Source organism: Stigmatopora argus, chromosome 20 (genome assembly GCF_051989625.1).
Source record: "Stigmatopora argus isolate UIUO_Sarg chromosome 20, RoL_Sarg_1.0, whole genome shotgun sequence".
Lineage (NCBI taxonomy): Eukaryota > Metazoa > Chordata > Actinopteri > Syngnathiformes > Syngnathidae > Stigmatopora > Stigmatopora argus.
This window is the reverse complement of record NC_135406.1, coordinates 13,905,218-13,922,244: the sequence shown is the minus strand read 5'-3', so window position 1 is coordinate 13,922,244 and position 17,027 is coordinate 13,905,218.

Genomic DNA, 17,027 nt, shown 5'->3' with positions numbered 1-17,027 from the left:
AGTTATTCATTTGGCATCATTCGAATGGATAGAAATCAAGTTTTAATGAAAATTATCATACTCTGCCAAAACATGCTTTTCAGCCTCTGAAAAGCACATTTTGGCCATAAAAACTGAAAATGTCCCCTGCAACCAAACGAACTGTCGGAGACACAAATCTACAATGGACATAGTGTAAAATGGTCCAATTCAAGTAAGTTATTCATTTGGCATCATTCGAAGTGATAGAAATTAAGTTTGAATGAAAATCATCATTCTCGGCCAAAACGTGCTTTTCAGCCCCTGAAAAGCACATTTTGGCCATAAAAACTGAATATGTCCCCTGCAACCAAACGAACTGTCGGAGACACAAATCTACAATGGACATAGTGTAAAATGGTCCAATTCAAGTAAGTTATTCATTTGGCATCATTCGAAGTGATAGAAATCAAGTTTTAATGAAAATTATTATACTCGGCCAAAACATGCTTTTCAGCCCCTGAAAAGCACATTTTGGCCATAAAAACTGAATATGTCCCCTGCAACCAAACGAACTGTCAGAGACACAAATCTACAATGGACATAGTGTAAAATGGTCCAATTAGAGTATGTTATTCATTTGGCATCATTCGAAGTGATAGAAATTAAGTTTTAATGAAAATCATCATACTCGGCCAAAACATGCTTTTCAGCCCCTGAAAAGCACATTTTGGCCATAAAAACTGAAAATGTCCCCTGCAACCAAACGAACTGTCGGAGACACAAATCTACAATTGACATAGTGTAAAATGGTCCAATTCAAGTAAGTTATTCATTTGGCATCATTCGAAGTGATAGAAATCAAGTTTTAATGAAAATTATCATACTCTGCCAAAATATGCTTTTCAGCCCCTGAAAAGCACATTTTGGCCATAAAAACTGAATATGTCCCCTGCAACCAAACGAACTGTCAGAGACACAAATCTACAATGGACATAGTGTAAAATGGTCCAATTCAAGTAAGTTATTCATTTGGCATCATTCGAATGGATAGAAATCAAGTTTTAATGAAAATTATCATATTCTGCCAAAACGTGCTTTTCAGCCCCTGAAAAGCACATTTTGGCCATAAAAACTGAATATGTCCCCTGCAACCAAATGAACTGTCAGAGAAACAAATCTACAATGGACATAGTGTAAAATGGTCCAATTCAAGTAAGTTATTCATTTGGCATCATTCGAATGGATAGAAATCAAGTTTTAATGAAAATTATCATACTCGGCCAAAACATGCTTTTCAGCCTCTGAAAAGCACATTTTGGCCATAAAAACTGAAAATGTCCCCTGCAACCAAACGAACTGTCGGAGACACAAATCTACAATGGACATAGTGTAAAATGGTCCAATTCAAGTAAGTTATTCATTTGGCATCATTCGAAGTGATAGAAATTAAGTTTTAATGAAAATCATCATACTCGGCCAAAACATGCTTTTCAGCCCCTGAAAAGCACATTTTGGCCATAAAAACTGAAAATGTCCCCTGCAACCAAACGAACTGTCGGAGACACAAATCTACAATGGACATAGTGTAAAATGGTCCAATTCAAGTAAGTTATTCATTTGGCATCATTCGAAGTGATAGAAATCAAGTTTTAATGAAAATTATCATACTCGGCCAAAACATGCTTTTCAGCCCCTAAAAAGCACATTTTGGCCATAAAAACTTAATATGTCCCCTGCAACCAAACAAACTGTCAGAGACACAAATCTACAATGGACATAGTGTAAAATGGTCCAATTCAAGTAAGTTATTCATTCGGCATCATTCGAAGTGATAGAAATTAAGTTTTAATGTAAATTATCATACTCGGCCAAAACATGCTTTTCAGCCCCTGAAAAGCACATTTTGGCCATAAAAACTGAAAATGTCCCCTGCAACCAAACAAACTGTCGGAGACACAAATCTACAATGGACATAGTGTAAAATGGTCCAATTCAAGCAAATTATTCATTTGGCATCATTCGAAGTGATAGAAATCAAGTTTTAATGAAAATTATCATACTCGGCCAAAATGCTTTCCAGCCTCTGAAAAGCACATTTTGGCCATAAAAACTGAAAATGTCCCCTGCAACCAAACGAACTGTCGGAGACACAAATCTACAATGGACATAGTGTAAAATGGTCCAATTCAAGTAAGTTATTCATTTGGCATCATTCGAATGGATAGAAATCAAGTTTTAATGAAAATTATCATACTCTGCCAAAACGTGCTTTTCAGCCCCTGAAAAGCACATTTTGGCCATAAAAACTGAATATGTCCCCTGCAACCAAACAAACTGTCAGAGACACAAATCTACAATGGACATAGTGTAAAATGGTCCAATTCAAGTAAGTTATTCATTTGGCATCATTCGAAGTGATAGAAATCAAGTTTTAATGAAAATTATCATACTCGGCCAAAACATGCTTTTCAGCCCCTAAAAAGCACATTTTGGCCATAAAAACTTAATATGTCCCCTGCAACCAAACGAACTGTCAGAGACACAAATCTACAATGGACATAGTGTAAAATGGTCCAATTCAAGTAAGTTATTCATTTGGCATCATTCGAAGTGATAGAAATTAAGTTTTAATGTAAATTATCATACTCGGCCAAAACATGCTTTTCAGCCCCTGAAAAGCACATTTTGGCCATAAAAACTGAAAATGTCCCCTGCAACCAAACAAACTGTCGGAGACACAAATCTACAATGGACATAGTGTAAAATGGTCCAATTCAAGCAAATTATTCATTTGGCATCATTCGAAGTGATAGAAATCAAGTTTTAATGAAAATTATCATACTCGGCCAAAATGCTTTCCAGCCTCTGAAAAGCACATTTTGGCCATAAAAACTGAAAATGTCCCCTGCAACCAAACGAACTGTCGGAGACACAAATCTACAATGGACATAGTGTAAAATGGTCCAATTCAAGTAAGTTATTCATTTGGCATCATTCGAATGGATAGAAATCAAGTTTTAATGAAAATTATCATACTCTGCCAAAATGTGCTTTTCAGCCCCTGAAAAGCACATTTTGGCCATAAAAACTGAATATGTCCCCTGCAACCAAACAAACTGTCAGAGACACAAATCTACAATGGACATAGTGTAAAATGGTCCAATTCAAGTAAATTATTCATTTGGCATCATTCGAAGTGATAGAAATCAAGTTTTAATGAAAATTATCATACTCGGCCAAAACATGCTTTTCAGCCCCTGAAAAGCACATTTTGGCCATAAAAACTGAAAATGTCCCCTGCAACCAAACGAACTGTCGGAGACACAAATCTACAATGGACATAGTGTAAAATGGTCCAATTCAAGTAAGTTATTCATTTGGCATCATTCGAATGGATAGAAATCAAGTTTTAATGAAAATTATCATACTCTGCCAAAACGTGCTTTTCAGCCCCTGAAAAGCACATTTTGGCCATAAAAACTGAATATGTCCCCTGCAACCAAACAAACTGTCAGAGACACAAATCTACAATGGACATAGTGTAAAATGGTCCAATTCAAGTAAATTATTCATTTGGCATCATTCGAAGTGATAGAAATCAAGTTTTAATGAAAATTATCATACTCGGCCAAAACATGCTTTTCAGCCCCTGAAAAGCACATTTTGGCCATAAAAACTGAAAATGTCCCCTGCAACCAAACGAACTGTCGGAGACACAAATCTACAATGGACATAGTGTAAAATGGTCCAATTCAAGTAAGTTATTCATTTGGCATCATTCGAAGTGATAGAAATTAAGTTTTAATGAAAATTATCATACTCTGCCAAAACATGCTTTTCAGCCTCTGAAAAGCACATTTTGGCCATAAAAACTGAAAATGTCCCCTGCAACCAAACGAACTGTCGGAGACACAAATCTACAATGGACATAGTGTAAAATGGTCCAATTCAAGTAAGTTATTCATTTGGCATCATTCGAAGTGATAGAAATTAAGTTTTAATGAAAATCATCATACTCGGCCAAAACATGCTTTTCAGCCCCTGAAAAGCACATTTTGGCCATAAAAACTGAAAATGTCCCCTGCAACCAAACGAACTGTCGGAGACACAAAGCTACAATTGACATAGTGTAAAATGGTCCAATTCAAGTAAGTTATTCATTTGGCATCATTCGAAGTGATAGAAATCAAGTTTTAATGAAAATTATCATACTCGGCCAAAACATGCTTTTCAGCCCCTGAAAAGCACATTTTGGTCATAAAAAGTGAATATGTCCCCTGCAACCAAACAAACTGTCAGAGACACAAATCTACAATGGACATAGTGTAAAATGGTCCAATTCAAGTAAGATATTCATTTGGCATCATTCGAATGGATAGAAATCAAGTTTTAATGAAAATTATCATATTCTGCCAAAACGTGCTTTTCAGCCCCTGAAAAGCACATTTTGGCCATAAAAACTGAATATGTCCCCTGCAACCAAATGAACTGTCAGAGACACAAATCTACAATGGACATAGTGTAAAATGGTCCAATTCAAGTAAATTATTCATTTGGCATCATTCGAAGTGATAGAAATCAAGTTTTAATGAAAATTATCAAACTCGGCCAAAATGTGCTTTTCAGGGGCTGAAAAGCACATTTTGGCCATAAAAACTGAAAATGTCCCCTGCAACCAAACAAACTGTCGGAGACACAAATCTACAATGGACATAGTGTAAAATGGTCCAATTCAAGTAAGTTATTCATTTGGCATCATTCGAAGTGATAGAAATCAAGTTTTAATGAAAATTATCATATTCGGCCAAAACATGCTTTTCAGCCCCTGAAAAGCACATTTTGGCCATAAAAACTGAAAATGTCCCCTGCAACCAAACGAACTGTCAGGGACAAAAATCTACAATGGACATAGTGTAAAATGGTCCAATTCAAGTAAGTTATTCATTTGGCATCATTCGAATGGATAGAAATCAAGTTTTAATGAAAATTATCATACTCTGCCAAAACGTGCTTTTCAGCCCCTGAAAAGCACATTTTGGCCATAAAAACTGAATATGTCCCCTGCAACCAAACAAACTGTCAGAGACACAAATCTACAATGGACATAGTGTAAAATGGTCCAATTCAAGTAAATTATTCATTTGGCATCATTCGAAGTGATAGAAATCAAGTTTTAATGAAAATTATCATACTCGGCCAAAACATGCTTTTCAGCCCCTGAAAAGCACATTTTGGCCATAAAAACTGAAAATGTCCCCTGCAACCAAACGAACTGTCGGAGACACAAATCTACAATGGACATAGTGTAAAATGGTCCAATTCAAGTAAGTTATTCATTTGGCATCATTCGAATGGATATAAATCAAGTTTTAATGAAAATTATCATACTCTGCCAAAACGTGCTTTTCAGCCCCTGAAAAGCACATTTTGGCCATAAAAACTGAATATGTCCCCTGCAACCAAACAAACTGTCAGAGACACAAATCTACAATGGACATAGTGTAAAATGGTCCAATTCAAGTAAATTATTCATTTGGCATCATTCGAAGTGATAGAAATCAAGTTTTAATGAAAATTATCATACTCGGCCAAAACATGCTTTTCAGCCCCTGAAAAGCACATTTTGGCCATAAAAACTGAAAATGTCCCCTGCAACCAAACGAACTGTCGGAGACACAAATCTACAATGGACATAGTGTAAAATGGTCCAATTCAAGTAAGTTATTCATTTGGCATCATTCGAAGTGATAGAAATTAAGTTTTAATGAAAATTATCATACTCTGCCAAAACATGCTTTTCAGCCTCTGAAAAGCACATTTTGGCCATAAAAACTGAAAATGTCCCCTGCAACCAAACGAACTGTCGGAGACACAAATCTACAATGGACATAGTGTAAAATGGTCCAATTCAAGTAAGTTATTCATTTGGCATCATTCGAAGTGATAGAAATTAAGTTTTAATGAAAATCATCATACTCGGCCAAAACATGCTTTTCAGCCCCTGAAAAGCACATTTTGGCCATAAAAACTGAAAATGTCCCCTGCAACCAAACGAACTGTCGGAGACACAAAGCTACAATTGACATAGTGTAAAATGGTCCAATTCAAGTAAGTTATTCATTTGGCATCATTCGAAGTGATAGAAATCAAGTTTTAATGAAAATTATCATACTCGGCCAAAACATGCTTTTCAGCCCCTGAAAAGCACATTTTGGTCATAAAAAGTGAATATGTCCCCTGCAACCAAACGAACTGTCAGAGACACAAATCTACAATGGACATAGTGTAAAATGGTCCAATTCAAGTAAGATATTCATTTGGCATCATTCGAATGGATAGAAATCAAGTTTTAATGAAAATTATCATATTCTGCCAAAACGTGCTTTTCAGCCCCTGAAAAGCACATTTTGGCCATAAAAACTGAATATGTCCCCTGCAACCAAATGAACTGTCAGAGACACAAATCTACAATGGACATAGTGTAAAATGGTCCAATTCAAGTAAATTATTCATTTGGCATCATTCGAAGTGATAGAAATCAAGTTTTAATGAAAATTATCAAACTCGGCCAAAATGTGCTTTTCAGGGGCTGAAAAGCACATTTTGGCCATAAAAACTGAAAATGTCCCCTGCAACCAAACAAACTGTCGGAGACACAAATCTACAATGGACATAGTGTAAAATGGTCCAATTCAAGTAAGTTATTCATTTGGCATCATTCGAAGTGATAGAAATCAAGTTTTAATGAAAATTATCATATTCGGCCAAAACATGCTTTTCAGCCCCTGAAAAGCACATTTTGGCCATAAAAACTGAAAATGTCCCCTGCAACCAAACGAACTGTCAGGGACAAAAATCTACAATGGACATAGTGTAAAATGGTCCAATTCAAGTAAGTTATTCATTTGGCATCATTCGAAGTGATAGAAATCAAGTTTTAATGAAAATTATCAAACTCGGCCAAAACATGCTTTTCAGCCCCTGAAAAGCACATTTTGGCCATAAAAACTTAAAATGTCCCCTGCAACCAAACAAACTGTCGGAGACACAAATCTACAATGGACATAGTGTAAAATGGTCCAATTCAAGTAAGTTATTCATTTGGCATCATTCGAAGTGATAGAAATTAAGTTTTAATGAAAATCATCATACTCGGCCAAAACATGCTTTTCAGCCCCTGAAAAGCACATTTTGGCCATAAAAACTGAAAATGTCCCCTGCAACCAAACGAACTGTCGGAGACACAAAGCTACAATTGACATAGTGTAAAATGGTCCAATTCAAGTAAGTTATTCATTTGGCATCATTCAAATGGATAGAAATCAAGTTTTAATGAAAATTATCATACTCGGCCAAAACATGCTTTTCAGCCCCTGAAAAGCACAATTTGGCCATAAAAACTGAAAATGTCCCCTGCAACCAAACAAACTGTCGGAGACACAAATCTACAATGGACATAGTGTAAAATGGTCCAATTCAAGTAAGTTATTCATTTGGCATCATTCGAAGTGATAGAAATCAAGTTTTAATGAAAATTATCATACTCGGCCAAAACATGCTTTTCAGCCCCTGAAAAGCACATTTTGGCCATAAAAACTTAATATGTCCCCTGCAACCAAACGAACTGTCAGAGACACAAATCTACAATGGACATAGTGTAAAATGGTCCAATTCAAGTAAGTTATTCATTTGGCATCATTCGAAGTGATAGAAATCAAGTTTTAATGAAAATTATCATACTCGGCCAAAACATGCTTTTCAGCCTCTGAAAAGCACATTTTGGCCATAAAAACTGAAAATGTCCCCTGCAACCAAACAAACTGTCGGAGACACAAATCTACAATGGACATAGTGTAAAATGGTCCAATTCAAGTAAGTTATTCATTTGGCATCATTCGAAGTGATAAAAAAATCAAGTTTTAATGAAAATTATCATATTCGGCCAAAACATGCTTTTCAGCCCCTGAAAAGCACATTTTGGCCATAAAAACTGAAAATGTCCCCTGCAACCAAACGAACTGTCGGAGACACAAATCTACAATGGACATAGTGTAAAATGGTCCAATTCAAGTAAGTTATTCATTTGGCATCATTCGAAGTGATAGAAATCAAGTTTTAATGAAAATTATCATACTCGGCCAAAACATGCTTTTCAGCCCCTGAAAAGCACATTTTGGCCATAAAAACTTAATATGTCCCCTGCAACCAAACGAACTGTCAGAGACACAAATCTACAATGGACATAGTGTAAAATGGTCCAATTCAAGTAAGTTATTCATTTGGCATCATTCGAAGTGATAGAAATTAAGTTTTAATGTAAATTATCATACTCGGCCAAAACATGCTTTTCAGCCCCTGAAAAGCACATTTTGGCCATAAAAACTGAAAATGTCCCCTGCAACCAAACAAACTGTCGGAGACACAAATCTACAATGGACATAGTGTAAAATGGTCCAATTCAAGCAAATTATTCATTTGGCATCATTCGAAGTGATAGAAATCAAGTTTTAATGAAAATTATCATACTCGGCCAAAATGCTTTTCAGCCTCTGAAAAGCACATTTTGGCCATAAAAACTGAAAATGTCCCCTGCAACCAAACGAACTGTCGGAGACACAAATCTACAATGGACATAGTGTAAAATGGTCCAATTCAAGTAAGTTATTCATTTGGCATCAATCGAAGTGATAGAAATCAAGTTTTAATGAAAATTATCAAACTCGGCCAAAACATGCTTTTCAGCCCCTGAAAAGCACATTTTGGCCATAAAAACTGAATATGTCCCCTGCAACCAAACGAACTGTCAGAGACACAAATCTACAATGGACATAGTGTAAAATGGTCCAATTCAAGTAAGTTATTCATTTGGCATCATTCGAAGTGATAGAAATTAAGTTTTAATGAAAATTATCATACTCTGCCAAAACATGCTTTTCAGCCTCTGAAAAGCACATTTTGGCCATAAAAACTGAAAATGTCCCCTGCAACCAAACGAACTGTCGGAGACACAAATCTACAATGGACATAGTGTAAAATGGTCCAATTCAAGTAAGTTATTCATTTGGCATCAATCGAAGTGATAGAAATCAAGTTTTAATGAAAATTATCAAACTCGGCCAAAACATGCTTTTCAGCCCCTGAAAAGCACATTTTGGCCATAAAAACTGAATATGTCCCCTGCAACCAAACAAACTGTCAGAGACACAAATCTACAATGGACATAGTGTAAAATGGTCCAATTCAAGTAAGTTATTCATTTGGCATCATTCGAAGTGATAGAAATTAAGTTTTAATGAAAATCATCATACTCGGCCAAAACATGCTTTTCAGCCCCTGAAAAGCACATTTTGGCCATAAAAACTGAAAATGTCCCCTGCAACCAAACGAACTGTCGGAGACACAAAGCTACAATTGACATAGTGTAAAATGGTCCAATTCAAGTAAGTTATTCATTTGGCATCATTCGAAGTGATAGAAATCAAGTTTTAATGAAAATTATCATACTCGGCCAAAACATGCTTTTCAGCCCCTGAAAAGCACATTTTGGCCATAAAAACTGAATATGTCCCCTGCAACCAAACGAACTGTCAGAGACACAAATCTACAATGGACATAGTGTAAAATGGTCCAATTCAAGTAAGATATTCATTTGGCATCATTCGAATGGATAGAAATGAAGTTTTAATGAAAATTATCATATTCTGCCAAAACGTGCTTTTCAGCCCCTGAAAAGCACATTTTGGCCATAAAAACTGAATATGTCCCCTGCAACCAAACGAACTGTCAGAGACACAAATCTACAATGGACATAGTGTAAAATGGTCCAATTCAAGTAAGTTATTCATTTGGCATCATTCAAATGGATAGAAATCAAGTTTTAATGAAAATTATCATACTCGGCCAAAACATGCTTTTCAGCCCCTGAAAAGCACAATTTGGCCATAAAAACTGAAAATGTCCCCTGCAACCAAATGAACTGTCAGAGACACAAATCTACAATGGACATAGTGTAAAATGGTCCAATTCAAGTAAGTTATTCATTTGGCATCATTCGAAGTGATAGAAATTAAGTTTTAATGAAAATTATCATACTCGGCCAAAACATGCTTTTCAGCCCCTGAAAAGCACAATTTGGCCATAAAAACTGAAAATGTCCCCTGCAACCAAACAAACTGTCGGAGACACAAATCTACAATGGACATAGTGTAAAATGGTCCAATTCAAGTAAGTTATTCATTTGGCATCATTCGAAGTGATAGAAATTAAGTTTTAATGAAAATCATCATACTCGGCCAAAACATGCTTTTCAGCCCCTGAAAAGCACATTTTGGCCTTAAAAACTGAAAATGTCCCCTGCAACCAAACGAACTGTCGGAGACACAAAGCTACAATTGACATAGTGTAAAATGGTCCATTTCAAGTAAGTTATTCATTTGGCATCATTCGAAGTGATAGAAATCATGTTTTAATGAAAATTATCATACTCGGCCAAAACATGCTTTTCAGCCCCTGAAAAGCACATTTTGGCCATAAAAACTGAATATGTCCCCTGCAACCAAACGAACTGTCAGAGACACAAATCTACAATGGACATAGTGTAAAATGGTCCAATTCAAGTAAGTTATTCATTTGGCATCATTCAAATGGATAGAAATCAAGTTTTAATGAAAATTATCATACTCGGCCAAAACATGCTTTTCAGCCCCTGAAAAGCACAATTTGGCCATAAAAACTGAAAATGTCCCCTGCAACCAAACAAACTGTCGGAGACACAAATCTACAATGGACACAGTGTAAAATGGTCCAATTCAAGTAAGTTATTCATTTGGCATCATTCAAAGTGATAGAAATCAAGTTTTAATGAAAATTATCATACTCGGCCAAAACATGCTTTTCAGCCCCTGAAAAGCACATTTTGGCCATAAAAACTTAATATGTCCCCTGCAACCAAACGAACTGTCAGAGACACAAATCTACAATGGACATAGTGTAAAATGGTCCAATTCAAGTAAGTTATTCATTTGGCATCATTCGAAGTGATAGAAATTAAGTTTTAATGTAAATTATCATACTCGGCCAAAACATGCTTTTCAGCCTCTGAAAAGCACATTTTGGCCATAAAAACTGAAAATGTCCCCTGCAACCAAACGAACTGTCGGAGACACAATTCTACAATGGACATAGTGTAAAATGGTCCAATTCAATTAAGTTATTCATTTGGCATCAATCGAAGTGATAGAAATCAAGTTTTAATGAAAATTATCAAACTCGGCCAAAACATGCTTTTCAGCCACTGAAAAGCACATTTTGGCCATAAAAACTGAATATGTCCACTGAAACCAAACGAACTGTCAGAGACACAAATCTACAATGGACATAGTGTAAAATGGTCCAATTCAAGTAAGTTATTCATTTGGCATCATTCGAAGTGATAGAAATTAAGTTTTAATGAAAATTATCATACTCTGCAAAAACATGCTTTTCAGCCTCTGAAAAACACATTTTGGCCATAAAAACTGAAAATGTCCCCTGCAACCAAACGAACTGTCGGAGACACAAATCTACAATGGACATAGTGTAAAATGGTCCAATTCAAGTAAGTTATTCATTTGGCATCATTCGAAGTGATAGAAATTAAGTTTTAATGAAAATCATCATACTCGGCCAAAACATGCTTTTTAGCTCCTGAAAAGCACATTTTGGCCATAAAAACTGAAAATGTCCCCTGCAACCAAACAAACTGTCGGAGACACAAATCTACAATGGACATAGTGTAAAATGGTCCAATTCAAGTAAGTTATTCATTTGGCATCATTCGAAGTGATAGAAATCAAGTTTTAATGAAAATTATCATATTCGGCCAAAACATGCTTTTCAGCCCCTGAAAAGCACATTTTGGCCATAAAAACTGAAAATGTCCCCTGCAACCAAACGAACTGTCAGAGACACAAATCTACAATGGACATTGTGTAAAATGGTCCAATTCAAGTAAGTTATTCATTTGGCATCATTCGAAGTGATAGAAATTAAGTTTTAATGTAAATTATCATACTCGGCCAAAACATGCTTTTCAGCCCCTGAAAAGCACATTTTGGCCATAAAAACTGAAAATGACCCCTGCAACCAAACAAACTGTCGGAGACACAAATCTACAATGGACATAGTGTAAAATGGTCCAATTCAAGTAAGTTATTCATTTGGCATCATTCGAAGTGATAGAAATCAAGTTTTAATGAAAATTATCATATTCGGCCAAAACATGCTTTTCAGCCCCTGAAAAGCACATTTTGGCCATAAAAACTGAAAATGTCCCCTGCAACCAAACGAACTGTCAGAGACACAAATCTACAATGGACATAGTGTAAAATGGTCCAATTCAATTAAGTTATTCATTTGGCATCAATCGAAGTGATAGAAATCAAGTTTTAATGAAAATTATCAAACTCGGCCAAAACATGCTTTTCAGCCACTGAAAAGCACATTTTGGCCATAAAAACTGAATATGTCCACTGAAACCAAACGAACTGTCAGAGACACAAATCTACAATGGACATAGTGTAAAATGGTCCAATTCAAGTAAGTTATTCATTTGGCATCATTCGAAGTGATAGAAATTAAGTTTTAATGAAAATTATCATACTCTGCAAAAACATGCTTTTCAGCCTCTGAAAAACACATTTTGGCCATAAAAACTGAAAATGTCCCCTGCAACCAAACGAACTGTCGGAGACACAATTCTACAATGGACATAGTGTAAAATGGTCCAATTCAAGTAAGTTATTCATTTGGCATCATTCGAAGTGATAGAAATTAAGTTTTAATGAAAATCATCATACTCGGCCAAAACATGCTTTTTAGCTCCTGAAAAGCACATTTTGGCCATAAAAACTGAAAATGTCCCCTGCAACCAAACAAACTGTCGGAGACACAAATCTACAATGGACATAGTGTAAAATGGTCCAATTCAAGTAAGTTATTCATTTGGCATCATTCGAAGTGATAGAAATCAAGTTTTAATGAAAATTATCATATTCGGCCAAAACATGCTTTTCAGCCCCTGAAAAGCACATTTTGGCCATAAAAACTGAAAATGTCCCCTGCAACCAAACGAACTGTCGGAGACACAAATCTACAATGGACATAGTGTAAAATGGTCCAATTCAAGTAAGTTTTTCATTTGGCATCATTCGAAGTGATAGAAATCAAGTTTTAATGAAAATTATCATACTCGGCCAAAACATGCTTTTCAGCCCCTGAAAAGCACATTTTGGCCATAAAAACTTAATATGTCCCCTGCAACCAAACGAACTGTCGGAGACACAAATCTACAATGGACATAGTGTAAAATGGTCCAATTCAAGTAAGTTATTCATTTGGCATCATTCGAAGTGATAGAAATTAAGTTTTAATGAAAATTATCATACTCTGCCAAAACATGCTTTTCAGCCTCTGAAAAGCACATTTTGGCCATAAAAACTGAAAATGTCCCCTGCAACCAAACGAACTGTCGGAGACACAAATCTACAATGGACATAGTGTAAAATGGTCCAATTCAAGTAAGTTATTCATTTGGCATCATTCGAAGTGATAGAAATTAAGTTTTAATGAAAATCATCATACTCGGCCAAAACATGCTTTTCAGCCCCTGAAAAGCATATTTTGGCCATAAAAACTGAAAATGTCCCCTGCAACCAAACGAACTGTCGGAGACACAAATCTACAATGGACATAGTGTAAAATGGTCAAATTCAAGTAAGTTATTCATTTGGCATCATTCGAAGTGATAGAAATTAAGTTTTAATGAAAATTATCATACTCGGCCAAAACATGCTTTTCAGCCCCTGAAAAGCACATTTTGGCCATAAAAACTGAAAATGTCCCCTGCAACCAAACGAACTGTCGGAGACACAAAGCTACAATTGACATAGTGTAAAATGGTCCAATTCAAGTAAGTTATTCATTTGGCATCATTCGAAGTGATAGAAATCAAGTTTTAATGAAAATTATCATACTCGGCCAAAACATGCTTTTTAGCTCCTGAAAAGCACATTTTGGCCATAAAAACTGAAAATGTCCCCTGCAACCAAACAAACTGTCGGAGACACAAATCTACAATGGACATAGTGTAAAATGGTCCAATTCAAGTAAGTTATTCATTTGGCATCATTCGAAGTGATAGAAATCAAATTTTAATGAAAATTATCATATTCGGCCAAAACATGCTTTTCAGCCCCTGAAAAGCACATTTTGGCCATAAAAACTGAAAATGTCCCCTGCAACCAAACGAACTGTCAGAGACACAAATCTACAATGGACATTGTGTAAAATGGTCCAATTCAAGTAAGTTATTCATTTGGCATCATTCGAAGTGATAGAAATTAAGTTTTAATGTAAATTATCATACTCGGCCAAAACATGCTTTTCAGCCCCTGAAAAGCACATTTTGGCCATAAAAACTGAAAATGACCCCTGCAACCAAACAAACTGTCGGAGACACAAATCTACAATGGACATAGTGTAAAATGGTCCAATTCAAGTAAGTTATTCATTTGGCATCATTCGAAGTGATAGAAATCAAGTTTTAATGAAAATTATCATATTCGGCCAAAACATGCTTTTCAGCCCCTGAAAAGCACATTTTGGCCATAAAAACTGAAAATGTCCCCTGCAACCAAACGAACTGTCGGAGACACAAATCTACAATGGACATAGTGTAAAATGGTCCAATTCAATTAAGTTATTCATTTGGCATCAATCGAAGTGATAGAAATCAAGTTTTAATGAAAATTATCAAACTCGGCCAAAACATGCTTTTCAGCCACTGAAAAGCACATTTTGGCCATAAAAACTGAATATGTCCACTGAAACCAAACGAACTGTAAGAGACACAAATCTACAATGGACATAGTGTAAAATGGTCCAATTCAAGTAAGTTATTCATTTGGCATCATTCGAAGTGATAGAAATTAAGTTTTAATGAAAATTATCATACTCTGCAAAAACATGCTTTTCAGCCTCTGAAAAACACATTTTGGCCATAAAAACTGAAAATGTCCCCTGCAACCAAACGAACTGTCGGAGACACAAATCTACAATGGACATAGTGTAAAATGGTCCAATTCAAGTAAGTTATTCATTTGGCATCATTCGAAGTGATAGAAATTAAGTTTTAATGAAAATCATCATACTCGGCCAAAACATGCTTTTTAGCTCCTGAAAAGCACATTTTGGCCATAAAAACTGAAAATGTCCCCTGCAACCAAACAAACTGTCGGAGACACAAATCTACAATGGACATAGTGTAAAATGGTCCAATTCAAGTAAGTTTTTCATTTGGCATCATTCGAAGTGATAGAAATCAAGTTTTAATGAAAATTATCATACTCGGCCAAAACATGCTTTTCAGCCCCTGAAAAGCACATTTTGGCCATAAAAACTTAATATGTCCCCTGCAACCAAACGAACTGTCGGAGACACAAATCTACAATGGACATAGTGTAAAATGGTCCAATTCAAGTAAGTTATTCATTTGGCATCATTCGAAGTGATAGAAATTAAGTTTTAATGAAAATTATCATACTCTGCCAAAACATGCTTTTCAGCCTCTGAAAAGCACATTTTGGCCATAAAAACTGAAAATGTCCCCTGCAACCAAACGAACTGTCGGAGACACAAATCTACAATGGACATAGTGTAAAATGGTCCAATTCAAGTAAGTTATTCATTTGGCATCATTAGAAGTGATAGAAATTAAGTTTTAATGAAAATCATCATACTCGGCCAAAACATGCTTTTCAGCCCCTGAAAAGCATATTTTGGCCATAAAAACTGAAAATGTCCCCTGCAACCAAACGAACTGTCGGAGACACAAATCTACAATGGACATAGTGTAAAATGGTCAAATTCAAGTAAGTTATTCATTTGGCATCATTCGAAGTGATAGAAATTAAGTTTTAATGAAAATTATCATACTCGGCCAAAACATGCTTTTCAGCCCCTGAAAAGCACATTTTGGCCATAAAAACTGAAAATGTCCCCTGCAACCAAACGAACTGTCGGAGACACAAAGCTACAATTGACATAGTGTAAAATGGTCCAATTCAAGTAAGTTATTCATTTGGCATCATTCGAAGTGATCGAAATCAAGTTTTAATGAAAATTATCATACTCGGCCAAAACATGCTTTTTAGCTCCTGAAAAGCACATTTTGGCCATAAAAACTGAAAATGTCCCCTGCAACCAAACAAACTGTCGGAGACACAAATCTACAATGGACATAGTGTAAAATGGTCCAATTCAAGTAAGTTATTCATTTGGCATCATTCGAAGTGATAGAAATCAAGTTTTAATGAAAATTATCATATTCGGCCAAAACATGCTTTTCAGCCCCTGAAAAGCACATTTTGGCCATAAAAACTGAAAATGTCCCCTGCAACCAAACGAACTGTCAGAGACACAAATCTACAATGGACATTGTGTAAAATGGTCCAATTCAAGTAAGTTATTCATTTGGCATCATTCGAAGTGATAGAAATTAAGTTTTAATGTAAATTATCATACTCGGCCAAAACATGCTTTTCAGCCCCTGAAAAGCACATTTTGGCCATAAAAACTGAAAATGACCCCTGCAACCAAACAAACTGTCGGAGACACAAATCTACAATGGACATAGTGTAAAATGGTCCAATTCAAGTAAGTTATTCATTTGGCATCATTCGAAGTGATAGAAATCAAGTTTTAATGAAAATTATCATACTCGGCCAAAACATGCTTTTCAGCCCCTGAAAAGCACATTTTGGCCATAAAAACTGAAAATGTCCCCTGCAACCAAACGAACTGTCGGAGACACAAATCTACAATGGACATAGTGTAAAATGGTCCAATTCAATTAAGTTATTCATTTGGCATCAATCGAAGTGATAGAAATCAAGTTTTAATGAAAATTATCAAACTCGGCCAAAACATGCTTTTCAGCCACTGAAAAGCACATTTTGGCCATAAAAACTGAATATGTCCACTGAAACCAAACGAACTGTCAGAGACACAAATCTACAATGGACATAGTG